The following is a 26,503-nucleotide window of genomic DNA, read 5'->3' on the forward strand; positions in this document are numbered from 1 at the left end:
GGCGTGTCTCCTAATTTAGATATTGGGTTGGAGCTCCGATAAAGTTGTGAAAAGATCATAATAGTAATAAGGGCTAGTGTAATCATTTATTTTATGTATTGTTTTTTAACATGATACATTTTAATAGGCTTCAAAAGCAGTCAAATTAAATGCCGCAAATCTCAACATCCGTAGATAATATTATCCAGATGACATCAAAAGGAATATGGGTATGAAAAGAATAGTTTTATAAAACACCAGAGGAGGAGGAACAGAGAACTAGACATGCTAGAATGAAAAGGATTCTCTCTCTACAACGTAATATGCTTACAGGAAATACTATCTAATGTGTATTCCTCTTGCTTAAGTTCATGTATGCATTCCCTTCGATTTTGAAATGTACTTCAATGGATGCAACCCACTTCGAAGGATAATCACTTATTAAAGAATACTCCAATGAGAGTGAGTGGCAACAAATCATAATATCGTCCATTGTATTTCAATTTAATATCGCAAACGTATTTGGACCTAATGTAAAATCATCCCCCCTTTTTTCAATCAATAATATAAAAAAGGGATTCTTTCCTCTTAATTTTAATTGGCCACCTCAATGTTGATATTAGACCATACGTAAAACTGCTATGCTCAGAAAATTAATTCATCAATTGAATCTAGTTCACATTATTAAGAAATTATATAATTATAATGATATGTTCTCTTAGAGGAAGGTGAAGCAGTCATCAAGGATCGATCTTGCTTTGATATCTCCATGCTTATGCTCTTATACTAAAAAAGCGTCCTACCAATTCGAATCTTCTTTTGACCACAAGATATTAAATTTAGAAATTTTTCTCAGCTCCTGCGAACAAAACTTTTAGGATTCTTAATTGGCTCATTTCTTTAGAAGAATTTAAAATAAAATTAAATAGTAGATTGGAAATTTCCTGCAATCATACTTTATCCTGTAATAGATTATTAAGTGTCTTCAATATAATCATTCCGGACACAACTCTAACTTTTATTGGTGGCAGGAGTAAAATTGTTAAACAATTAGAGGAAGACATAGATGAAATCATGAATAAAGGATCCTTATTTGTCCGTATGCTAACTTCGGAAACTATGAATACATTCGGGATTGCCGAAATTGCCGAAAAAAAGATGAAGACAAAAGTTGATGTAGAAATAAATCATTATAAGAGATTAAAACATGTATCGATGAAAAAAAGAATTTCTGCTAAAAGAATGGAAAAAATTATAGTAAATAATAAAGTAATTACAAATCCAAAATCAATTCGCAAAGTGTTTCAGGATAATTATCAAGGAATATTGGGATGCTGTAGAAGTGGATTTCCTGGACTAAAAAAAGTGGCATCTTGTTCTATCTTTACATACAATAATATATTGGATTATATTAATTAATTTTACCCAGATGACAAAGCTTCTGAACCTGACAATATAAAAGGAAAAATATATACCCTATGTAATAAGTATTTTACCTATTTACTTAGGTTTGGATTTGAGATAGAAAATATAAGTATACTCACCTCACTAGAGGCCATTGACAATGCTTAATGAATCATACAAAATCTTAGCAGATGTTTTATCTAAACAAATCAAGCCTATACTTAACAAAAAAAATTCAGATTGTTTTTTTTAAAAGACATATTGACGATATTTAACGAAATATTCAGGAAATTATTAATTACGTTAAAATTGGAGCAATCATTGACATTGACTTCAGCAATGCTTTTGACTCTGTAAGTCATAATTTTATCCTACGTGCTGTAAAGAAATACATTCCAAGAAATAACTTCCAAGAAGTATTTTTAATCCAATGCGTACTCACCTATTTAATGGAAATTCTACTATAGTGATTGATGGATTACAGAGTAACCATATAGTCATAGGAAAAAGCTGTTGACAAGGATGTCCCGTATCACCGTTACTATTTGTGTGCTGCAATGAAACTATTAAGTTATACACTTATACGGAAATATAGAGATTTTGGCGTTTCCATAGGAAATAAAAAGCATTTGGTTGATCTTTAGGCAGATGACCTTGTACTGATGGCAGAGGGAAATTCGGATAGATAAGTAGTGAAAAGGAATTTGAAGAATGTTTTGGAGGAGAAAAAGAATAATAAGTAATGGTGCAAATCTTGCGTATTTTTTAGCTAGCCTGTTTATTTTTTTGGAATTGAGAATCTGAAGAATGTATTTTCTTTACCTACATCCTTTCCTAAATAAATTCAATTATATTCCAAACCTGATTGAACATTCGTTTGTGCTCATAAAAGACAGTGTGTAATCCTGAGGATTTATTATGGAGTTATAATTGTATGTCCTTTTTGGACTAAGAGTAGAATTGGAGATCGACATCTTAGTCATTCTAGTAAATGTCCTACTTTATATCCTTTTTTCCCCCTTCTTTGTTACATCTGATTGGAGCTGCTCTAAGGAAACATCTTGAGCATTATTATTTCTCTCCTCTAAAATATTCTTCAAATTGTCAGGGTTACCATGTTAATTTCGGAAAAAGTGTGTGCTGCCAAGAAGAGTACTTTCATATATATAATTTCACATTTGATATAATTTAATTTTTAATATATTATTTAGATTAGAACAAATTATATGAATAAAATTAGTTTTACAAATTATATGAATAAAATTAGTTTTACAAATTATATGAATAAAATTAGTTTTACAAATTATATGAATAAAATTAGTTTTACAAATTATATGAATAAAATTAGTTTTACAAATTATATGAATAAAATTAGTTTTAAAAATTATATGAATAAAATTAGTTTTACAAATTATATGAATAAAATTAGTTTTACAAATTATATGAATAAAATTAGTTTTACAAATTATATGAATAAAATTAGTTTTACAAATTAATAAAATATAATATAATAAATCAATTTATTATGATGAAATACTCTTTTCAGGGACACCAATAGGAAGTGTACAATAGTCTACAAATCGAGAACCATTTCATTTCGAAAAAGATTGGAGCTGAATAATTTTTCTTTTGATGGTGCTTTTGTTACCTAAGGTTATTTTCTTGCTGTCCAAGCGTATTATATCATTGGTACATGTGGTAATATTTTTGCCCCATGATGCTTAAGAGTATTGGTGTTGCCTTTTTAAGGAGATTAATCAACCCGTGTCCTTCTTTACACTTTGTATTCATGATTCCCTCTATAGCCACCTCTGAGCCAGGAAGCATTTTCTCAATGAACGTTTCAACAAATATTCTTGGACTGGACATGTTTAAGTAATTATCCATTTTATTGTCATGGTTGCAGATGAATTCGTAAAATGATTGAGCATATAAACAGGATAGAAGAAGTAGGTCAGATGGTGTTGAGAATCCACCTCTGTTCATCATTTCGGAGAATTTATTTAGTTAAACTTTTCCTAATACGAGTCTGTGGTGAAACGGTTGTTGTCAGGAGGAGAGTCTAAAAAAACTAAGGATGCCCTGTTTGATGCACAATCAACCTTTTTACACTATGAAAATGCAATATATCCAACGAAGAACTATAAAACGTTGCTCTCTCCATTGGAATGTTTTGTCTGCCAATCATCGTAATCCACTAATTCCCCATTCATCCAAAAATATTGCAAGCTATCGAAGATATGCCAAAGGTAAGTCGCGTTTTTTAGAAATAGGCTCTCTAAGTTTTTTCACCTTCCTTAATCCAGGTTGCGTCGTTTTGACATTGAATATGTTCCAGTAATTTCTACAAACTCAACAAACTCAGAATTCTCACTAGAGTAGAATTTGAGAGCTCCATTCGTTGATTCATGAAAAATTGAATCTGTTAACTTTACATACATCTTCTAGATTACAGTAGGATTTAGTAATTTTAAAGAAAGTTTGTGCGCTAATTCTACTTTAAAAATTTGATACCATATAATGAATTTATCAGATGTGGCAAAGTTGGACGCAGAAGTGGTGGTGCAGAGATGTAAATATTTGGGCACAACAAACAGTATTTTTGTTGAAAGAAGATATACAAATTTTGAAAGTTATATTCCGGATCAATTAAGAGATAAACTTTCTTCGATTCGTCTTGCAGATGAGAGATTGCAGTTTTTAAAAATTTTCCTCATAGACACTATGTGTAGAATTTTCTATTTACTGTATGTCTGTCCACCGACAATGCAATAACAGTAAATCTAATTTTCCAGAGAGACTTCATATTAAGTTATACTGATGAAACAAGAATCCAGCAGTCAAGTTTGCCACAAGAGCATACCAAGTCCATATACTTTCTCCAGCTTCTTGATCATAAATGGAATAACTTTTTTTGTGGTCTGATTGTTTTCAAGTCCAAAAAATTTTCACAAATTCTAACCTTTGTAGCGGGTAAATTTCGTCTATGAGCCATATAATTCTATCAACTTTTTAAAGTATTTATTCTTGACATGAGGTAGCTAATAGTAGAATGGGGAAGCCCGATTTCTATATTTAAAGCATAGCATATAGTCTTCATTTACCTTGGTGATGGAAGTGTGAAGACGTTTAAAGCTATGAGTAATTGTAAAGACTAGGATTGATATTTTACCAGATTAAAACTATAGAGAGAGTCATAGGAAAATATTTCTTCTGTTTGGGCGATTTAAAGGCAAGATTTGTTTGTTGTACGGTAAATGCCAATTTATAAGACTGATATTCATTCATCTCTGCTAAGTTGACAAACTGATAGAGTTCATCACAAATTTTTTTGGAGATATCCACTTCTCGATAAACTTCGTTCGATCCCGGAAAAACTGCCACATTGAGGGCTTGTGTTATCGGTTTTATTTTCCTGTGAAATTTTTGGCAATGAGATACAGAGTTAGTTTTCAGTTGTATATGATTTTGGAACACTTTAAAGGAGAGGTCATCTTCCACTTCGAGGCTGTTTACAATAGCTAAGCTCAAACTGAATGGAATATTTTGAGTAGAGAAACCTTTTGAGTTTTAACAAAATGAATCCAGAGGGCCATGATTCAGAAGATAACTTGTCATAGAGATGTTTAGCTGTCGAAACAATCTCTTCATTAAACATTTCTTTATCGAATGCTTCATATATACTATTTTGAAGCTGTATTCTTTGACTTCTGTTGGATGCTCTCTTTGATCTGGATGTTAATGGTGTTTATGAAAGATAACTTCGGAGAGTTGGCCCTTTAGATGCTATATCCTCCTTTTTTAGGCGTATGAAAGATTAAAAAAATATACTAAAATACTAATACTGCTATAAAATGAAATATTTAACAAAAAGAACATAGTAAACAAGAGTATAGCAATGATTTTAGTAATAAATGGTAGAGTACTCTCCCTTCCTGGCATCTTCTATCAACAGATAGGGCAATTATGTCATTTGCTATGAAGTATTGACTGTATAAATTAGAGCTTTTGTTGGTGGCTAATATTTTGTATCTCTTGATCTTCTTCCCTCCTTCCCCTCTTCTCCTTCTGATTTAAAATGATCTTAAAAATTTAAAATTATTTTTCAACAGATTAGTTTATGAATTATATGAATATTTTATGCCAATTTTTAATTTAAGGTAGACTAATATTATTTACGTTGTAACTTTGAACGACATCATTTTCTTAATATTAGGTAAGGTTTCATGATAAAAACCTATGATACAGCGAAGAAATCAATAATATATTAACAATAAGTGGATATTATGTAGAAAACATGTAATGTTCGTGGGAAAACATAAACCAACAATAAGATCTTAACTTTTCATTTATCTTGAATATAATCAATATAGAGTGCAATCTAATTATCTTACTATCATAACCGAATATGATGTCTTGAATTAGTATCTTTTGAATAGTGATATTGACTATTCTTTCTAGAGATATATATTTACAGAGTGCGACAATTACATTCTCTGCACCATTAATTTTTTTTAACGATAATTAAGGTTTCAGGTGACATCTCAAATAATGTTCAGATATATTTCTTGTTTTTCTGAGTCAATGTTTTGATTTATCAAAATCGGACAAAAAATGAGTGAACAGGAATAAAAAAAGGAAAAGGATTTCTGATCTTCTCGATACGGATGTTGACCTGCAAAGAATTTCAGGCATTGTCGGCGTGACCATGGAACATCAGAATGACCAAGGAGAATGGAAAAGGAGTCCAAAGAAAGGTAGGAAGTGGAGAAATGGGTTGAAGCGAGATGAAACTTTTCTCAAGTACCTGGAGGCCAAGATCAAGAAAGATCCAACACCATCAATGTCCCACTTGTCTGACGACCTTAATGTGGATGAGATCACCATCAGGAGGGCAGTTCATGATGACCTCACCCTTAAAAGCTTTGTCTGGACTCCAAGACTTCTCCTCGACGACAGGATGAAGGACTTTAGTATTGAGAGAGACAAAAAGTGCTTAATTACTTAAAGAGTCATCCGACGACTGTGAAGATCTTCACAATTGACCAGTGTTTGAGCTGCAGAAATGATAAAGACGCACATATCTTTACAAGAATCATTTTTCACTTGTCTTCCAATGGCAAAAAAGACGCTGTATTAATACAGAAATCAGAGGTGGGGTTTTTTCAGGTTATATAATTACAAACCGTGTATCTCGAAGTCCAACTTATCAACGGGATTGGTATAAATATGATTACGATGAGTGATTTCGGCGTTATAGACATCAAGGCCACTGAATAATTTCTATTACTGGAATAGTTTTCTTAGATTAGGAGACGAATCAGAGCTGACTTTCAAGAATTTCAAAGAAGGAGCCGTAAATGGAAGATGATAACTCTCTCTGCTGCTTATTAGGTATTTTAGTCGATTATTCTGTCGTTTTTGGAAATTCTTTAGTTCTTATATGTAGAAGTATAAGATGATTACGTAGAAAATTTGGAGGAATTTATGTACAAGGATAACTGATTAACGAGATCAGAAGTCCCAATCACAGACCTTGATAAGAAGAGACACCTGTATAATGAACCACCCTTTCATTAAAGGAGATGAGATCCACTTGCTCATGGGTAAGGGTGATAATTTTGGTAAGAATACAAAACCGCGCAAGGAGAAGAGAAGAAATACTTATGGCATCATTGATTAAATAATATACATCTTCTTCTATCAAGAACGTTATCATTCCCTCCTTTATTATTCAATATTAATATAATATTAGATGCTGATAGTCGATAGAGAACTCAATAAAATGACTAAAATAACGTGCCTTTTGTCTGGATTTCTGAAAATGGAGGGCCAGGAATTTGGAAAATACTTACCGGATGAGAAACAGATGGCTTGTCGGATTTATCGATATAAATATACCTTTAGTCCCCCGTCTAGAATTCCATGCCACTCATTATCCTCATCTCATAACAAAAGTATGGATATTCATCTATAAAATCAAGTTAGTGATGGTAACATCAAGTCAGACTTAAACTTTGATCTAATAAAGATGTTTATTGCATGTACTATAACCTTATCCATTGCTACTTATCCTACATTCAAAAAATTTATGGAGAAATACACGAGTACATTCTTCACTTCCCGAAGAACCATCATTAATTAATGTAGGATGTTGGTAATGGTGTCATTTATAGAAATACTGCCCTTGTTAATTGTGAAGTTAAGATAATTTTCAGCATGTTTAGAGTCATCCACGCCAAATTACGAAGTGGAACTCTGAATTTTATACCATCTAACAGTAAGTATTCATTTAAAAAAAAATCTAATCGTAAAATAAGATTTTATTTTAGCTAAAATTATCAAGAATTATGATACACAACTCATTAAATGGCAAAAACAAGTGCTTAAATGGTCACAACAACGGGAGTAGTAGCTTTGAATGGTTTGCAACCAGTTTGTCTGACATTAGTTTCTTCACTTAAAGACTTAGGTACGATCATTAGGGTTTTCAATATTACATAGTCAATAAATATTACTTTTTTATTACTTAAGGATTAGCTGTGATTGATAAGCCCCAAGAAATGGTGGTCAGAAAACTCATAAAAGGCAAAACAACTGCTTAGATGATCACAACAACGGGGGTAGTTACATTTGGTGTAGCATTATAATTAACAATTGTGCGTATCCTTCATGATAAGAGTATGCTTTTATACAAGTATAAATAACTGGGGAAAAATCTTTTTTGATGCTCTTAATAAGGAGTATTATCCCCGGACATTACTAAATAATTAGCTTTTGCTCTCAATCTTTAAGATGGATTTACTTCTAACATTTTTTTATTAGTATATTTATTGTCTAATTTTATGATTTTGACATTTACTTTATTATTGATAATTATTTAAATCTCACCCGTTGAGATATATCTATCCTGTGCACAATTGTATATAGCAACTTCCACATTAGGAAGAAAGGGTGATGATCTTTTTTATTAAACTCCACGTCTGGCTTTTGTTTAGCAACTTAAAGTTATGACATATTTAACTGAATTCATGTCAGAACAAGAAAATATTATTTAGATCAATCTATTATTTCAATATTCTGTATTTATATTTTATTGTTATTAGTTATATGATTATAATTGTTTAATTTTGTATATTTAACATATATGTATGATGGTTTATTTTTTAGTATGTAGATTATATTTAATTTAAGCCTTTTTTTTAAACTTGGAACTTCAAATATATTTCGAAATACTCTACTTTGTCGTTTCATCAGTTAATATTCTGAGAATATGGTTCATAATGAATTACAATTTCATGGAGTGTGACGTTTTAAATCTACTGTAACGGATAAAAAACGTCTAAGTCAATTATACGTGGTATATCTTCATTAAACATTTTGCTAATAAATACTTTCGTTATACCCTCAAAAATCATAATAAAATAGGCATATGTTAATCACATCAGTATTTTAACAATGATGCCATAAGTCTTTCACCCCCCCCCTCCCCCTCCCTTCTCCTTGTACGCCTTTTCTCAACAGAAATATCAAATTTACACATGAGTTATTGCCTTAAGAGTAAATTTGTGACGTCACTCAGTTCAGCAAATCAGAATCCATAATCTAAGAGACCTGCCTTTCCCTTCCACCACCTTGCCTCCCTCCTTCAGCTTACTGCTGAGTAATGGAATTTAAAGTCCTACCTACTAGGGTCTATGGGTTTTTTGACTAAAAAAAAGATTTTGTATGTCCCCCTCTTTCTATGTCTTAGGAGTATTACTGAAATAGACTTCACTCAATGTCTCTAATATAGTGTACTTCATATGTCGATATCTACTTTTATTAAGTCATCCATTTCAACTATCCTTCTCATCTACTCCGTGTTTCGCGACATTAGAAATCCATATTTCCGCAAATAAAGTGAGGAACATTCGTCTCCTGGGTTAGTCTCTAATCTAACCACACTGTCAATGCTCCTTTATTTAAAGAATTGGTGTCCCGAGTTCCTCTTCTCTGGATCCGTCTCAACAATATACCATTTGAAAATGACTTCATTCTATTAAAGACATCCAAAACCTTGGAATTGAATCTAACCATAGATCGTTTTTCTTCATAACTCCTGGAATTTAAAAAAAAGTCATTCTGAGGAAGTGTAACCTAATTACATATAGTGATCATGAATCAGTAATTGTCAACATTCCACTCTTAACATATAGTAAGCGTTTTAAGTGTAAAGAAGACTTAAGGAATTTCAAATACCGAGTGTACAAGGATTGCTTGAAGCAAACAACTTTTATTATTAAATGTAGTTCAAAACTTTCATAGTATGTATTGTTATGTAATTATTTAGTAAAACTAATACTTTATTGAAATTAAGCCAACAAAATTTAAGATTTAGAGTTTACTTGAACTTTTTTTTTTAGCAATAGGACCAGGGCACATCTTGCCATATGTCTGATGCTGTTGGCTTCATGAATTAAATTTTTTCTACTGAAATTGAAAAATTTAGATGCAACTAGGGACGGCATAGTCTTTAAAATTATGATTGCTTCTGCATTTTAAATCTAAGGAATGGAACATTCTCCATTTCTTAATAATCAAGTATACGAATAATTTTTTTTGATGGTTTGGAGAAGTTAGAAAAAAAAAAATTCCTTGAGGTGAAGAAAATATCAGATAATGCAGATGATTTGCATGCAATGTTGTTAAATAAAGCAAATTTGACTATTTTTAATACCTCCTCTGTCAATTTGAAATTGAAATTTCTCCAAAAGATGACGATTTTCACCTGAAAAATCAATGTTCGAGGTTACTTGGTAATTTAAAATCAAATAACTAATACAGTTACAATTGTTCAATTTAATTTTTTTTTATGATTGATGAAGCAATTTAACGGGACAAAAAGAACAGAAGATGAGCTTGTGATTTGTTAATGAAAAAATTAGACGAAAAGAAACAATAAAGGTATAGAATTGATTTAATTTCATCCATTTCCTTCTCAAACGAATCGTTTTCTTTTTTCACAATATAAAATTTTTCATATATACACAGTTTGGAAGGATTTACTTATTCATGGGGTCGGATTTTTTCCCCACCTCATTTAGTTGGTATGCATATTTAACAGCCCGTCCAAGTTCTTTTTAGTAAAGCTGAAATATATTATTCAAATTAGCATCCAAATCCAAAGAAATTCTGCTGATAATTTTATAATTATTTAAAAAAAGATTAACTGTATCAAAAAGCAGAAATATCCAATTTTCAGGAGAAAAATGATTTTCAATGGACGACTCAAAGTACAATTATAAAGCTCTTGATTTTAAAATTTCCGTTTTGAAGAATGTCCATCACAAACTAAGGCAACATTATCAAATCCCAGATTCTTTATCTTTTGGATAACTGCCATTGCAAACTGTTTAATGATTTTGGAGTTGATAATAACAACAAATATCATGGCAACGATGACACTGACATTATAGGTAACACTTTTAATCATAATTCTTCTGTAGGAGTGACAACAGCTTCTGATCTATAAAATTTTCTACCAACAAACTCGATTTGTCTTGAAGAATATACTTCATCAAAAATTATTGTTACTCTTGTTCTGAAGGAAGAAACTTCAGATATTTGCATCTAGAAAATTATTTCAATTTAAAGCTTAAGACCATTTTCACAAGTGTGAAATGTTTGGCAAACAAAAACAACTATCATATACAATTTGCCCATATCAAGAAGAACTACAGTTTTCCCATGCATACACTTTGCCAAAAACTGTATTGAGTACTGTCTCCTCTGTTTTGGATTGATACATTATTTAAATGTTCAGCTATATAATTAATAACTCTTTCGAAATCATCTCCTTCTTTTTTAATAGTATGGAGATAAATTTAAAAATATATACTTAAATTTGTCTTCAGCTATAGTTGTGCCTTGATTACATAATTTAAATTTTGAGTTATCAAATATTTGAAGGGATTGAAAAATTTTGGGAACTTTTTAATTAATCTAGCAAAAAAACAGACTATTTCGGTTTATTATAATAAGTTTATTTATCAGACGACAAACAACTAAAATCCAATTTGTGTTTTATATCAAATTAGCATGTTATTTTTTTTGTTGAAATATTTTCTAATCATTTTGAAATCTGTAATGATTACAGAAAAAATATTGGTGCAATAAAAGGCTTATAAACCGTTTGCCTTAGCTTCTAGTTACTATTGTTTTAAATAGCAACCGAACTTAAAAAAGTATTTCCCAGAGCTGGACTTGTTTTGAGTAATACGGGTTGAGCACCCTCAAATATATATGGAACTGCATAGTTCCTTAAGATACGGCGATAAAGAATAGCTTGTATTTTTCTAGAGGGGTTCGAATCTGTTCTTCCATATTTATATTCTTCTAGTCTAAAATGTTTGCTGCACAATCTTGAATTATTAATCGGTTCTTAAGTTTCCTATAAGTATGTATGTCAATAGAAACTTTTAGTATTAATTTGTTCAAACTTTACCTTGAATATCAGTGCAAGAAAAATAAGTAAATAGTAGCCTATGAAAAAAAAAGTTCTCCTTTGGATTGCCGGAGTAACATGACCTGCAGCTTTGGCCCACAACATGTAGCAGGCATTGTTGTCAATTAATTATGAATACTGAATTCTTGTCCAATAGCAATGAAATATAAATACACAATTTTAATTATTTTCAGAGCCAATTCTTCTTTTCTACTATCAGGCAGGTGATAGTAATATTTACCCCTCTCAACAGGAGACAGCAAATATATTATATATGCTCCAGTATAGATACAGAATATCTATACATAGTACTACACACATAAAATCCTCTTTTCATCGAAAAACCAGATCAATAAATCGCAAAACGCATAATTAATTCGTTTTAATTGGTATAAATACGGATAAATTGCCAATTCCAAACCCACAAATGTCAAATTTTTATCTCAAACATGTAGTGTCTCTAATTTTTAGGATTGATTACTCTTCATATATGAATCTATCTTTTTAATATGTGATCTTGAACTAATGGGGATTGCCCAAAGTTAATAGAGTAAAAATATTAAAGTTCAGATTATTTTTGAATAGCTTAGATTCTAAGCCTTTGATTGAGGTACATGTTGTAAATTTTTTTTTGTATATGTCACGATGGAGGCAAGAAAAACCATCATAGGCAATTTAATCAGCACCAGGAGAATTACTACGGACATCATGAAGGCCTTACACGTCAGCAAGACCATCTGAAAGGCTGTTAGAAGCACTATGATCGGTTGTTATACATTGGCAAGGATGACAACAGCATCAGAACAGTCACCAAGACCAAACACCCGGGATATGGGATATTTTTGGTGGTTGGCGTCAATTTAGAAAAAAATGCTTTCAATTTGGTTTTCCACTTCCGAGTACTTGATGTTATTGAACGAAAATAAGGTCCCATAGATCACCAAGAACCAAGTCCAACAACGCCACTTACGTATTTCAGTAGGACTGGGCTCCGGCCCATACTGCTAACTATTGTACAAGAGTGGATGGGTAGCATCAGAGCTCAGATCGGAATCCACGGGATTTGGTGGCAAAGTCTGCCACCCGAATATTGATGCTCTGAAGACATCTGTTAACCAGCAGTGGATAATTATAAAAAGGGACTACATTATCAATGTGTGCAAGGGTTGAGGAGAGGGTTGGTGGCTTATGGTACCTAGATTCATAATTAATATGCATTGTTGTATAGAAAATATTTGTAGTGAGAAGTTTTGTTGGTGTATAGTTTATGTAATGTTGGACATAGTTTGTTGTTGTAGAGTATTAGTATTAAATGCATATCATTGTTTATTGTTGAATCGTGTGGACTAAGAGAAAGGTATTGTAAGTGGTAAGTGGTTTTATTTCACTTATCAGTAATCTACAATATATACATATAAATATGTAATAGTGCTTCATTGGTTCATTAAGCGCTATTATTTAAATGTATATATTGTAGATTACTGATAAGTGAAATAAAACCACTAATTATGGTATACAACAATTTATTTAACTAATCTAACTATGGATAAATATCTGAGGCCCGACCGATTCGATGTGGATCCCAGTTCCTCAAGTGCAGACGAAGAATTGACACATTGGAGGCAGACTTTGGAAAGTTTTTAGAATCGTGTATGTGAAAATGAGAGTGATAAACTCGATGTGTTGAATAACTACGTGAATTATATATTGTAGATTACTGATAAATGAAATAAAACTACTAATTCTGGTATACAACAATTTATTTCACTAATCTAACAATGGATAAATATCTGAGGCCCGACCGATTCGATGTGGATCCCAGTTCCTCAAGTGCAGACGAAGAATGGACACATTTGAGGAGGTAGCCTTTCGAGAGTTTTTTTTTAACCGTGTATGTGAAAATGAAAATGATAAACTCGATGTGTTGAATAACTATATGAATTACAGAGTTTATTCTTATATATCTGAATGTAAGTCATACTAATCGACCATCGAAATTTTGGAATCCATTTTTATGAAAAAGAAAAAAGAAATTTTGGCAGGACATTTGTTCTATACACGAACACAAAACCCAGGAGAACGATTGGATCACTACTTACGAAAGTTCCTTATTCAACGCTTTTTGGGAATCTCACGTCCGACAGCAGAATTATAGCAATTAAATCACGGCAGTACTCTGAACTCGATAATGAGGTGAGCTGCATGTTGAAGGATGGAATCATTGAAGAAAGCAAGTCAACTTCGAGAGCCCAAGTTTTAGTAACAACAAATAATAATCATAAAAAACGTCTTGTGATCGACTACTCGCGAACCACTAATAGATATACACTTTTGGATGCCTATTCACTCCTACGTATAGACGATCTATTGAACAGAATCGTAAAAACTCTGTATTGTATAAAATAGATCTGAAAAGTGCCTACCATCAGATAGCTATAAAAGGAAAAAAGAAGAAATAAACAGCATTGGAAGCGTATGGTAAGCTTTATCATTTCACGAGAATCCCGTTTGGTACTACGAATGGAGTTTCCGGATTTCAAGAAGTAATTGATTTTATAATCTCAAATGAAAAATTGAAAACTACTTATGGCTATATAGATGATATAACTATTTGTGGAAGAACATGATGTTAACTTGGTAAAATTCAAAAAAAGTGACCAGAACTATGGACTAGTGATTAACGAAAGTGAAATTAATTATTTTATTAATAAATAAACCTACTAGGATGCCTAATTGAAAATGGGGCCATTCAGCCGGATCCAGATAGAGTGCGTCCACTTTTAATTACTTAATTTCCAAAAAATACTCCTACATTACGACTAGTTCTTGCAATGTTTCCTCATTACTCAAAATGGGTCAGAAATTTTCCCGAAAAGATTAGACCTTTAATAAATGACTGTTGAAACGGACGCCATGGAATATGCAGTTGGAGCGACCTTTAATCAAAAAGGAAGACCAGTGGTCCTTTTCTCAAGAACTTAAAATAAAAGTGAAGTCAGGCATTCCTCTGTCGAAAAGGAAGCGTTTGCTATCGTAGGAGCTATTTGCAAGTGACGGCACTTCTTGATTGGTAAACACTTTACCATAATGACTGATTCAACATGACTTCATGTTTAAGACAAAACATTCCGGTAGAATCAAGACTGAGAAGATACTTAGATGTAGACTCGAACTTTCATGTTTCTCGTATGACATCATCTATAGATCAGGAAAGGAAAATGCTACAGCGGATTTGTTTTCTCTAATATGCGCTTCAACCGAAACTATTGATGATTTAGAAATGCTACATGCAAGTTTAGCTTATCAGAAATAAGTAGATTGCCTCATTTTGTCTGTTGCAAAAATTTGCCATATTCCATGGAGGACATTAAAGGAGTTGTGAGGGATGTCTCGAACTCAAGCCTAATTTTTATAAAGGACAAGTTCAGGAATTAATAAGCTACTCAACCTATGGATTGAATAGCTATTGAGTTCAAGGTCCGTTTGCCTTGTTCCAGTACTTCGAATCGATACATTTTAACTGATTGATGAATATTCGATATTTCTGTTTGCTTTTCCATGTCAGGAAATGACATCATCTTGTGTGATTCAGTGTCCTGTTGAAATATTTTCACTTTTTGGAATGCCGTCCTACGTGCACAGTGATCGAGGATCCTATTTTATGTCTAAAGTACTAAATTAATTCTTACTTGAAAAGAGAATTGCAACGAGGCGAACAACTCCTTACCATCCTCAAGGGAATGGACAGGTGAGAAATATAATGGTATCATATGGAAAGGAGTTACTCTTATGTCAAGGACGAGAAGATTAGAAGAATTTTTTTGGGAAATGGTATTGCCGGACGTACCACATTCCATAAGATTGTTACTATGTACTGCGACGAATTGTACTCCTCATGAGAGAATGTTCACATACAAGAGGAGATCCACGAGGGGATCATCTATTCCTTCCTGGTTATTGCACCCCGGGAAAGTTTATCTGAGAAGAAAAGTAAGTGCGAGTAAATACGAACCATTGGTAGATGAGATAGACCTCATTTCTACAAATCCAGACTATGTAGTGATCTGTCTACCAGAAGGCACTGAAAAACTGTGTCGTTAAAGATTTAGCACCTCATCAACAGAGTTCAGTACTTTCATTTCCGGATTCGACATAAAAAATAAAGAGGAAGCAGATGTCGTAGTGGTAAATAAGTCCAACGAAATGGAAGAAATACAAAATGCTGAAGAAAGCGTTTTAGGTACAGCATCCAATATAGCCACCAACTTAGAAGAGTTATAAGAAACCATAAATCCCCAGACTACTTAAAATACTTTAACGACTACTTATTTAAATCAAAGAAGAGAAGTGGGGGTGATTTGTTGGTATATAATTTATGTAATGTTGTGCATAGTTTGTTGTAGAGTATTAGTATTAAATGCATGTCATTGTTTATTGTTGAATCGTGTGAACTATGAGAAATGTATATATTACTTGATTGATTCATTAAACACTATTATATGTATGTATATATTGTAGATTACTAAGTGAAATAAAACGACGAATTCTGGTATACAACAAAATTATAATAAAATAATTTTTTTTCGTACAACAGCATCTTGATCAATTATGAGTATTTAAAGACTACTTCGAGGCAGGCATCAGTACTCTTTTTACACCGGGTATTTTTTGATAACGACTTTGATTCTATTTTTTCTTCATTGCAGATAAATTATTATTATTATTGGACTTAATAAGAAACTTTGGTAAAATTGACCTCATATCCTGTCCAAATACTAACTTTACTGGGATAACTCCATTCTCTGTCGAAGTATTATTTATACCAAGTAGTCATGGATTAACCATCAACATATCTACTCGACTGTCTATTGTTAATTTTTTAAACGTATATATTAGTCTCTTAACATTTCCTACGGCTAAACCATTTGATTGAGGGGTTATGAAAATTTCCACTCAACTCCCCATGCTTCTAAAAAAAAAAATTAAACTCTCTTCGACAAAAAAATTGTGGTCCCATTTGACTATAAATGCCCATTTTCCCTTTTCTTGGAGTAGCGTAGCGTTGGAAATCTATGTATTGATCAAAATAGATTAAAAAATTTAATAGTTGAAAATTTGTTCAAAAAAATTAAATTTTCTGTGAATACCTATAAATTTTTGAAATTTTTACCCCCAAAAATTAATTTTTTTGGGAATAATTATAGATGTTTGAGAAATATTGAAATGTTATTCAAAAAATTAAATTTTTTGTGAACAGCTATGGATTTTATAATTTTTTTTCAAAAAATCAAGTTAACTTGAAATACAAGATACGTCAATAACATAGACAGATAAGCGTTCCTTTTCAAATTGTTGTACCGTACCGATTGCTAATCAAGCTGAATAGAAGGATTGTTTTTTTGTGACGCCAGATCTTAGCAATCTCATATATATTATTTAATTCAGTAATATTATCTTGCATCAATTTGATTTCTTTCACTTCCATATCGCTAAATCTTGTGAGACATTAAATTAAATATATTTATTAATTATAATATATCTTATAAAACTTTAAGATTCTCACTAAATTCTTTGGTGTTTAAATGATTCTCCGACAAGGTAATCAGAGCTTTCAATGGACAGCTTTTATCCATTTATCCGATATCTCTATTGACTTTAATTATACGAGAAAACGAAACTTGAAATTGAATTTGGCGTTATGATTCAATCTAAGCTTAGCCTGGACCTCCTGGAAGCTAATGAAAACTAAGTCCAGATGACGAACCCTTACCTCCAGTTGAGGCAAGCGTAAGTAACACAATATTTTAACATTTTAGTAAAAGTATGGAACTATATTTTATGAACAAATATAGAATATGAAGTTCGTCGATTCAAATCCGTAATCCCAACTGTGGAAAGTACATTCAAATCTGATCACTTATTGAAAAGTTGAGCAATCGACTTCTTACCTTTAACTGACGTTGAAAATAATATACCCCCTCCTTCAGCAGTAATTCATTGCTGCAGACATAGGCATTAAATTCTAATTTCTGGGATGAATTGAAATATTGAAGAGTGTGAACTGTATTATAAAAACTCCATTTTATCTACCTGATTTAGATCTACTACTGCCTTGGTTTGTCAAACTACCAATAAAAATTCCTTGTCGCCTCCATGAATTTCTTTCTCTATGGGGTAACACCATTCTGCTGGTTTGTTTCCCAGTTTTGTAATAATAACTTTTTTTTAACATATTATCCAATTATTTTTAAGTTGCCTCTCTTTAGGGTATCGTTCTTGCATTATACAATTTAAAAAGTATATCCTTTTCTTTTGATATAGTCTTTATTGGGTTGCACTTCATCTTCTTCATTGGCATGACATTTTTGTATTTTTCCATTAAATTTAGCTGTACTCTTTTCAATCTCCTCCGGTTTAGGAATCTTTTCTCCATCCCCTTTACCAATCTCTATAGTTTCCCGCTTCATCCAACAATTTGATTCTAATTGTGTAAGGTAATCCTGAGATAATATTTCCAATTCTTTGCAGGTTTTCCGTGATAGTAGCATTCCAATAATTCAGTAACAACCTTGATTTCTTTTTCCACTTCTCCGATCCATAACTGATGTTAAGGTTAATCTTTTTTACCTTTAGATTACTTTAACATACTTGGAGTAATACTCATCCTTTCAAGGAATTGTTGATCGATTATAGTCATTTCATATCCTGAATCTGTTATGGCCTCGTAACGATTCTGTCCTTTTTTTTTTTTTACCTTAAACATAGGAAGATTTTCAAAAATTATCAATCGTCTTACTATGACTATGTTATTTTTTATTTGGAATATTACATTTGTTGATATTTGGGGAATAAGCTCTTATACATACTGCATATCCATTATACAACTTTTTGAAAGTTTTCTTCGATTCTGCACCTAAGGAGTGAAGATTATATATTGAAATAATACTTAATTCTTAAATATTTAGACGACTGGTATATGTAACTCTGTTCTCTTTTTCTAACTTGATTTTGTCGATGGATATTTCATATTTTTTCGTAAGATTTACATATTTTTTGCAACTCTACAATTCAATATACACAGGGTTTGGAAGCAAACGTTGACTTAGTGACAACCTTTGTGAACATGCTCACTCAATATGGCAATCCTCAGCAGAACCCCAGCCTCCACATGGCGGTGGAAAGCCTTGCAGGAGTTGATGATGAACTTCTCGGACAAGTTGTTCCACTCCCTCACAATGGCGGTCTTCAGGGAGTCCACGTTCAGGTGAGATGTCCGGTTAGTCTCCTTCTCCAAAGTACCCCACACAGGAAAGTCCAACGGATTCAAATCTGGCGAAGATGATGGATGCATGTCCTTGGACCAAAAATCAGCCATGTTGTTGGCGCAGAACTTCTTGCATTTGGCCAATGTGTGTGAGGGTGTACCATCTTCAGTCCACACATATTTGCACTCTGGGTAGGTGGACTTGAGCCATGTTAGTATGGTGAACCTCAGTACCTTGTAGTAGGCCTCCTGGTCAATTTTCTCCTCAGCATTAAAAAAGAAGCGATGCATCATGTTGCCGTTGGACGCCGCGACCCCCAGGACCCTTTTTTGGTCCGGATGTTTTGTACGGAATACCTCTTTGACCTCCTTGGATGACCCTCAAGGCAACGGTCGTTCCGAGGTGTATAGACCTGGTCTATGGTCAAAATCTTCTCGGCAGAGAAATTTTTTTATGTGGATCCATTTGCCTTGATCCGATCCACGCACGAGCTTAACAATATAATATATGATAGGTGGTGTGGGGTCCTTGTGTATGGAGATAACACCAAGTACTCCTTCACAGCCGTCCTGATTGTCCCTTCATCTACGTCAAACTTGTTAGAGAGGCGATTCATCGATTTTGTGGGGTCCTCCATGATCTTCTTCTTCAGGTCCACCAGAAACTCAGAATTCCTTTTCAAGTTGTTTTCCCCACTTCATTCTTTCCCTTAAAGGTCTTTTTCATCTTGGCCACCTTAAAACCGAACCTCCCAAAACCTCTCTATTTTAATTACATCATTACCGTTTAATAACAGACCACGTTTTCCTTCCGAGCCCAGTAGGTATTGTTACAAAGTCTGAAAAAAGTCAAAATATAAATTTGAAAAAGGGCACTTACGTTTTGTATGGAGTGTGTCTTCCCATAAATAACTCAATTTTAAAATACATTGGCCATTCACTGAGAAATATGGAGATTCGTATTCAAAAATTTAATCTGTCATCTCCTTGAATTGAAAATACTAAGAACTTGTTTCTTAAGACTGGAGTATCAAATATGATGCAAGGAGTTTGTTAATTATTATCTAACTCAAATTATGTTCATCTAAATTTAGGGCTGTTGAAGTTTGAATCACAAAACTTAAACTTTCCTAGATGGTAATTGTACGAGGTTCAGTTACCGGAATGGAATGAGCATAACACAAACATGACACTCCTCTCATAATTTATTAGCGCCTACAAATTTCTTCATCTCATAAAAACTGATTCTGTCAAATTATATTATATATTTTTCCCACTTATGAATTGAAAAATGTTCCATTTGCCTTAGGTTTAAAAAAAAAAAATTTAGTATTTGGAATTGTCATTTTTGGCCCAAAACATCGAAGCCAATTTGAAGATAAAAAAATAGTTCCATTATTTAATATGAACAACAAATTTCTTCCTCTCATAAAAACTGATTCAGTCAATCATATTCTATATTTTTTTTCACTAAATAGAGAAAAATTTCATCTTCCTTAGGTGTTTTTAAGTTTTTTCTCTTTCAAATATAAGTAACAATTTTTGCCCCAAACTACCATGTAAATTAGCAGTTCATTACATTCTCTATTCATTGCCGGCTACCTTTTACATCATCTCATAAAAACTGATTGTGTCTATTAATTTTTATATTTTTTCACTAATGAATAGATAAATATTCAAATTCCCTAAAGTTTGAAAAAAATAATTCTCTATTAATTAGAAGGGTTATTTGTGCCCCAAAACGTTGTAAGCAATTCGAAGGTCATTTTAAGTTATTAAATGAAGAAGTATATTGCCACTTTTTATTGAATTTTTGCAATGAAATATAGTTTAAGCCTGTAGAACATTATTTTGGTAAATTTTTTGTAATGTCTTTTAGAAAAAATAATCAAATTTATTATTTAAAAGATGTAAATATTTGTCGTCTTTTATGCCTCACGAAACTTATTATCGATCGGCTGTTTGATCAGCTTAATACGTGGGAGAAAAAAAAGATTAGAGCACTCCCATAACTACAATATAATAATGTACTTTATATTTTTCCCAATCGGTGAGATTTAACAGCACCAAGAAAAGAAATGAAAATAAGAAGATATAGTTAATTAAATAGGTAATATCAAAATAAAAAAGAATTACGTGGAAATTATTGTATATAGGTTTAAATTGTATCTAAGATGATAATGAACATCAATTATATTACGTTATCAGATTCATGTATAATATTTTAATATCACAAAAATTATTTATTTTAATCTATAAGTTTTAAAACAAATTATTGCGGGATTATTTATTGGATTTTCGATTTATTATATAAATAAAATAAACATTTATGAAATTAGTACTAAAAAAGTAGTAATTAAGCATTTATTACATTTAATAATTATATATAATTAAGTGTTATAAATATTTACAAAAAGAATATTTAGATAAAAAAAAAATTTCATATTACAAAAGGAATCAAGAAATTGTAGATATAAATTATTGTAGAACTAAATCTGCTCCTATTTGATGGCATTTCTTAGTAGGTTGAGTTTATGTATTTTCATTTGATGTCCAATAACCGACTGTACAAATTGCATTCTCGTCATCCAATTCTTAAATTTTGAAGTAATATAAACTTGTCTTGTTATTTTCCTCACAAATGTCGGTATCATGTCTTCTTATGAATATAACCTTGAATAATTATGGAAATCAGATCTTGTTTAACTGAATCTCTTTGAATTCCAACATAACCTGTTCATAAGTTAATCCCTTGAGTTTGGCCTCCCATAGTTTCCTACCTTTGCTAAAATAGCATTCTCTTTTTCAATGTTTACGACCTAAGTGTTGTACCCCTGACTGCTAGCAAGGCTATAATAATAATGAACAGGACACTGATTTGAGTTTTAATCGATTTTCATTGAAGAATCCTAAAATTGTGGCTAAATAGAAAACCAATATCTATGTGGATAGAAGTTTAGGAACTCAATTGTTCATCCACACAACAGCACATCAATTCAGGGCACAACTTTAACAATATATATAATTATTTCTAGAGAAAGGATTATCTTCTTTGTCCTAATATATTCCTTCCAGGATCGCCATTTCTGGGCTCCAAATTCGCTCATATAAGATAAATATGTTACGTATATCACAAAAAATCAACCCTCCTTGAAAAGCTGACTCACAGTTTTTTACTGAAGGGATTCTTGTATGGATCCCATTTCAAAGGTAAATATGATAGCTGTGGGATTTCTAAGGTAGTTAGCAGTATTTTGAGCAGAATAAAGAAAAAGGGGATTAAGTGGTATAACAGAAGAAACATTCCTAGCAACAATCCACTTATTAGGAGTTACATATCTATCAGAATACCTCCTGTAAACAGGCAAATGAGAATCTGCTCTACAGGTAATATTTCGATCGGATCCACTCGAAAAAAGATTAGACTAGTACAAGCAAAGAGTCGAAGAAATGATTCCATAAGTGTGCGACAAAATCTTGAAAATTTTCAAAATGGGAAATTACTCAAATTAAGGAACTTCTTGTCGACGAAAACATCTCTAATTCTGAAATCATACAATCTGCTAGAAGCTTTTAGAATTGGAGACAGTTAAATTTACTGGAAAGAGCAGCGCTCAATATTATTTTGCTAATATATTATGTTTTCTATCCAGAAAAAGGTCCAGTGTACATCTTGCAGAAGATGTCTAGCCTTAAAAGATACTCCTCCAGAGAACATAATCAAATCAGCCCAAGATAAAATTGAAAGAAGAATATTAATCCAAATAATAAGCAAGGGTGGGTTATCAACTGATTTTACATTTGTTAGTAAGAAAGAAAAAAATATTATAATAAAATCTCCGAATCCAAGAGCAATTCGTTGCCCGAATTGATTCGTTTGTTGTAACTTTTATCAAAAGAATGTGCGATAGCTCAGATATGTTTGTTAAAGTAATTATGAACACAGCCTGCAATCGAAGTTTCAAGTGGGTCTCAGTCCTCAACAAAATCACACAAATGTTTTTCAATACTATGAGCATGAATATCATAGTCAACTTGAATTATAGTTATGTTCAGAGTAGGAAAAGCAAGCTATGCTTAATAGAAAAATAAAAGAGTTCCAATCATCATCAAAGTAATATTTCAATCAAATATATATTAATTTTGAAGTATTGATTGGTGTCATCTTATGTAAGAAAAAAGTATTTCTTATTTGATAAATATATCAATATTAATGTACTAACAATTAGTTTTTACAATATATTTTGCTATATTATATACTAATAGTGGAATTACTTGAAATTCTCTGAGTTATTAGGTGTCGAAGAAAATACTGATTTTGCTTTAATAATATAGAAGATAACTTCCCAACAAATCCTTGGTGTTAATCTCTGTTTATGAGAACACTAACACATACCTAATCACTCTATAATTAGACTTCCTCTCCTCAAGAATAAAAAAATATAATAACAGCTTGATATTTTATTTTATATAATTTTAAGGGCCAGAAGTACTTCAGCTGGTTTTTAAATCTAATCTAAAGTCCCATTCATTTTTTTAAGCTTTATGTTAAGTACTTCCCTTTAACATTACTTCCAGATTAATATAAAATACTCTGGATGGGAAATATAAAATATACATATGTTAATGTGGTGCTAAAACAATATGAAATTATAACCATAAAACTAAAAAATATAACAATTTCAATATAAAATGTAATTTTAGTTCTGAGAATTGTTAATGCCTAAAATCAGTCTTCATTCATTAAGTCTGGAATAAGTGAACTTTTATGTTTTCCAAGAGTTAGGACCTAAGGCAGATAGAGGGAACCAAAGAAAGTTACTTCTAATTTGATCATCCATCTCAAAAGATGGAACGCCGTATTCCATGGGCAATGACGTGATAAAAATTCAACCAAGGAAAACTACCAGGCTTCATAAGAGAGCAGAGTAGACTCTTTCCTTGGGATGAAGATTCCAGGATTGCAACAATGAAGAGATCCATTCATGATAAGCAAGGAAATTCAATATTGCATTTATAATTAGTAATTAGTTCATTTGAAATAGTAGAAAGTGTTGTTTTATATTGTCATTGTGATTTAATCATTATTATTATTTATTACGGGTATGACGTCATTATTGTTACATTGAAATGTTAAAGATTTTTTAAATAATGTTGCAACTTAGGAAGCACTCCCACCCCGCCCACAAAAAAAATAGTATCACGAAAAAATTAAAAATCGAACCAGAATCCTTAGAAATGCATATTTTTTAATTAAGTCTTTTTTATAATTAAACATGGAATATTTTTCAATAATCTCAGCTATGATATTCCTTATCATTGTGAATTATGAATAAGTTATAAAGGTCTCAGGAAGGGTGAATTTTTTAAAATCCTTTTTCACCCTAAAATTATAAATATGTTCAGCTCAGAACAACGTGCATAATCAATTAAAATAATTTTACAGGAGTTTTATTCATTGTACTTCAATTTGGTGATTGAATTAATGATGAAAAATGCCTCTGAACAATATTAGTCCCAAATTAAAATAATCTCAGATATTTCTGAAACCAGACTACCTAAGTTAGTACTTACTAACTCCAGATGACATGTTTTGTTATCTTTTTCCAACTAGGAAGATTTGGACTCCAATAGATAGAGTTCTACATTTGAAAATAAGTAACTCAAAATTACAAGTTATCGCCGAAACCATTAAAATAAAAATCTATGGACAACTACTTTTGTGAATTGTCATATTTGTCAACAAAATGAATACATTGTATATATTAAATATCCTCTAAATATTGAAGTCATATTAGCTTCTTAATTACAAAATTGTTATTGCCAAGAATCGCATTCAATATGATATTAGGACGTCAAAGAACATTTCCTTCATCATAATCAAAACCCCCAAAAATAACACCTTAAACTATTTGAATATATAATTATGATGGAAATTTCAAAAGTTTGATTGAAAATTAAATAAAATTATGCAAAATTTAAAAATCAAGAATTAAGTTAATTTTATAGCTTGTAGTCTTCCTTAATGTAAAATAAAGTAAGGAAAAAATTTCCATGTGAATAAAATATAATGCGTATATTATGTATAAGTGTGTTTTTAAATGTATTCATTCGAAAAATTATTTTAACTACAATTCCAATATTAATTGCTTTTCTTTTGAAGAATTATAACATGTTTTATACAAAATATTATGTATTTTAGAAGAAAAAATAAATATAACAATTATATTTTATTTTATAACATGAATAACATTCAATTTTAGTGTATAATTGTTATATTAAGTTTAATTCCTCTTTTGCCGATTATGAAGGAGAAAAAGTATATATTTATTGCAAGGCTTTCAGAATTTTGTCGTGTGGCCTTTGTGATTTTGGGAGCCCAGCATTTAGAAAATTGTAGTTTTAACAGCACAATAAATGTCGCATTCACGATAATAACTTGAAGCTTTATTCAAAGAACATAATTGAATTAAGTCCTGATGCTATTAATTGTATATGGAATATGTACAAGATGCATCTCTCCCGCAATGTCCCACTCCATATTGATAGTCATCCAAATCTTGTAAAATTGATGGAACTTTATAATAATAAAACGATTACTTCCCATCACAAAGGCAATGGAGTCCCAAAGTAAAGTATTGCTGACAAAGATTAAAAAAGAACTGAAAGGAAATTACGGTAGACGGACTTTATGGAGACAGTGGACTACATGGAGACAACCAATCAAATCATTTTATTCTGATCCAAAAAATATTGCTAAAATCGGTAGTTTGAACCGAAACTTTAAAAAAAGAGGAAGAATTAGGCTAATCTAGCTGCAGGAAGAAGGAAAGAGAAAATAAGCAAAACAATAATACAATAATTTGAAATTGTATTTCAATTGTTCAATTCAAATCAAAGATTCTGACTGATTCGTTTTTGTAAATCGGAGGAGTCGTCATGTGTTAGGTGGATTACAAATAGAAGAAAAACTCAATTAATTTGCTCAGTCACTTTGCCAATCCCTAGATCGAGATCAACTCGTCAAGAGTTCCCTAGATGGACGGACGAATGATCATGTTTACTGCCTACCTATGCAAGTAGCAAGCATTGCTAACAGGTGAGTTGTGAACACGTTAGTAAGTTTCTGTTCAAAGAGAACAGTTCAAAAGCAAGTTTTCCTCGCGTGAATTTCTATCTAGTGTCTCATATTCAATTAGGATCGTCTCAATCAGAAGATGCCTTGCTATGAATTGCTGTCAAGCAGAGCTTCTTATAATGAACACTAACTAGAGCGGATTTAATACGATTTAAATCATTTTGTTCATACGTTTTATAAGCCCTCTTGTCAAACTGCATAGTGAACATAACAATCATAGCAATGACAACTG

The 26,503-nt window shown here is 31.6% G+C and overlaps 3 long non-coding RNA genes across 11 annotated transcripts; 1 reads left to right on the forward strand and 2 right to left on the reverse strand.

The window, feature by feature from the left end:
• The first annotated feature begins 5,278 nt into the window (after positions 1 to 5,278).
• On the forward strand, positions 5,279 to 8,590 carry LOC139906664 (uncharacterized). 2 transcript variants are annotated; one of them, XR_011782366.1, is made up of 5 exons: positions 5,279 to 6,777; positions 6,833 to 7,366; positions 7,415 to 7,663; positions 7,716 to 7,855; positions 7,918 to 8,590. It is a non-coding gene; the product is annotated as an uncharacterized lncRNA (long non-coding RNA). The 2 variants fall into 2 exon arrangements; XR_011782365.1 differs by having other exon boundaries at positions 6,833 to 7,663.
• A 2,796-nt stretch (positions 8,591 to 11,386) lies between these two features.
• Positions 11,387 to 13,398, reverse strand: LOC139906665 (uncharacterized). The gene is made up of 2 exons (XR_011782367.1): positions 11,870 to 13,398; positions 11,387 to 11,815 (listed from the first exon to the last, which is right to left on the reverse strand). It is a non-coding gene; the product is annotated as an uncharacterized lncRNA (long non-coding RNA).
• Positions 13,399 to 16,413: 3,015 nt separating this feature from the next.
• On the reverse strand, positions 16,414 to 20,122 carry LOC121126807 (uncharacterized). 8 transcript variants are annotated; one of them, XR_011782364.1, is made up of 6 exons: positions 18,699 to 20,036; positions 17,960 to 18,623; positions 17,818 to 17,898; positions 17,433 to 17,757; positions 17,233 to 17,364; positions 16,414 to 16,939 (listed from the first exon to the last, which is right to left on the reverse strand). It is a non-coding gene; the product is annotated as an uncharacterized lncRNA (long non-coding RNA). The 8 variants fall into 8 exon arrangements; XR_011782363.1 differs by having other exon boundaries at positions 17,433 to 17,778; positions 17,960 to 20,049; XR_005867201.2 differs by having other exon boundaries at positions 17,960 to 20,040.
• Between the last annotated feature and the right edge of the window lie 6,381 nt (positions 20,123 to 26,503).

Source organism: Lepeophtheirus salmonis, chromosome 12 (genome assembly GCF_016086655.4).
Source record: "Lepeophtheirus salmonis chromosome 12, UVic_Lsal_1.4, whole genome shotgun sequence".
In the NCBI taxonomy this organism is placed as follows: Eukaryota; Metazoa; Arthropoda; class Copepoda; order Siphonostomatoida; family Caligidae; genus Lepeophtheirus; species Lepeophtheirus salmonis.